The sequence below is a fragment of the Cynara cardunculus genome, unplaced genomic scaffold (genome assembly GCF_001531365.2).
Source record: "Cynara cardunculus var. scolymus isolate 2C unplaced genomic scaffold, CcrdV1 Un_Scaffold_7942, whole genome shotgun sequence".
Taxonomy (NCBI): domain Eukaryota; kingdom Viridiplantae; phylum Streptophyta; class Magnoliopsida; order Asterales; family Asteraceae; genus Cynara; species Cynara cardunculus.
Window position 1 is genome coordinate 8768 of NW_020203867.1, and position 2339 is coordinate 11106.

Genomic DNA, 2339 nt, shown 5'->3' on the forward strand with positions numbered 1-2339 from the left:
TTGTTGAACCTAAATTAAATTATAATAAAAAATTGAAATAAAAAATTACACAAAAAATATGAATTTTAAATAGTTATTTGATACTAATATCGATATATTTTTGTCAAATTTTTATGTTATCTTCAAATTTATATTTTATTCAAAAATAAAAACATCATTGTTTTTTCAAAATCACATATGACTATACTATAACATCGATTGACATAAAGAATCAAATTAAATGTTAAAATCAATATGTATCTCGCTGCATTGCACGAGTACCTTTCTAGTGTGTGTGTGTGTATATATATATATATATATATGGGTACATATATGTATATAGAAGGAGGATTATACAAGAAGCTAACTAATCTACGAGAAGGTGAGAAAGAATGTGAGGCCACATAATTCATTAATCAAAAAATAATTCAGTTTGATAGCACTGTACAAAGTGCATTTTTTATCCATCTTAAAATTGTAATTAGATTATTATATCTCTATAAAATAAACTAAACATTGATACATTTCAAATGCCACTGGACTCACTCTTATACGATTTTTCTATAATTTTATACAATATATTTTAAAACAGGATATAACATTGACTTTCAAGTCCTAGAATGGTCATTTATAATCATCATTTTGAGTACTTTGACTTTGAAAAGTCAAACAGTCATACTTTCATTCAATAATTTCAACTAATTCTTGTAATTTTATCCTAGGGATGGACCTATAGTGGTGCATACGATGGCACGTGCCACTGTATTATTCCTCCGTCCAAGGTAAAAAAAAGCAGGTTCGTGAAATGTGCAACCGTATTAATTTGTTATGTGTCACCTTATGTATTTTGAATACAATGAGAACAAGTTTTATTTCATATAGTTGGTTTGCAATACTTTTATTCCACCCAAGACCCAAGTTCGAATCATGTCAGTGTCATTTTCTTAATCAAATGGTGTCACCTTTGAAAAAAAATTAGTATAGTTGTTTCTTATAGTCAAACGGTGTCATTGTTTGAAAAAAAATTCTTATATTTTTTTATAGTCAAACGATACCACCGTTTGAAAAAAAATTCGGGTTCGTCCCTGTTTTATCCATCATTTTACTAAATAACAAAATATATATATATATATATATATATATATATATATATATATATCATAATTTACTCAAAATACTAAGATATTATCAATTTCACATCAATCCTAAACCTAATCTCCATCAAATGATCTAATACATGAACTAAACAAAGTTAGTAGCTTTATACCTTCTATTTCTTGTTTGATTCACCAAGAATGATGTTAGATCCTTTCTGTATGTGTAAAATCGCACCTAAATAAACCCAGAAGTTTGTAGAGGTGAAATGGGGGTGAAAATGGGGCCAAAATCGGGTTTTTCCGAATTAAACACGTTTTCGGTCGGGTTGACCTGGCTTGGTTGACTCATCACCTATTTTGACCAACTAATACAAAAAAATTCATAACTTTTCGCTCGGACCTCCGTTTTCGATGGGCTTTTCGCCTACGCATTTGTAACAAGATAATATGTAACTTAGAATAAAATTATTCTACAAAAAAATCTCCTAATAAAAGCAGTTTTACATGGTTGTAGGTGTTATGCTTTCCTTTGCAATTTTGTCGTTTTTGATTTTAAGCTTGGAATCCCGTAAAAATTTTCCGACACCTCCGACAACTCCTAATAGATGCAAAACTTAGTTCCAAAGCTTAACATCCCATCAAACATCTCATGTTTGAGTGTTGTGTGCGTAGTTTACCGAAATAGCAACGTAATTTGTAAAACTTGCATAAAATGCAATCTACGTGACTTTTTTGACTTCCGCCACTTCTAACACTTCATATTAACTTATTCAAAGGTGTTCCAACCTTCAACATTTCATACTATATTTATTAATAATATAATATATTAATTAATACAAACCAAATGCTAAAGTATGTTAATTAATAAATTTTCAATTTGGTTTATTTTGTATGTGTATATATATACTAGAAGGGTACTCGCRCAATGCAGCGAGATACATCTTGATTTTAATATTTCGTTTTATTCGTTATCTCAATCGATGTTATAATATGTGATTTTAAAAAAAGCAAACAAGAAGGCATTAAGAGACCCTCGGTAATTTGTATTTGGTCGTGACCCTAGACAAGTCACCCTCCTGGCCCAACCCTAGACACTCTAAGATCAACTTTAGCTGGTCGTGACCAAGAAACCATCGGAAAAGGAAGAAAATTCCATGGACCGACCTCATGATGGTGTTTTTATTTTTGAATAAAATATAAATTTGAAGATATTATAAAAATTTGACAAAATTATATCGATATTAGTATCAAATTAACTATTTA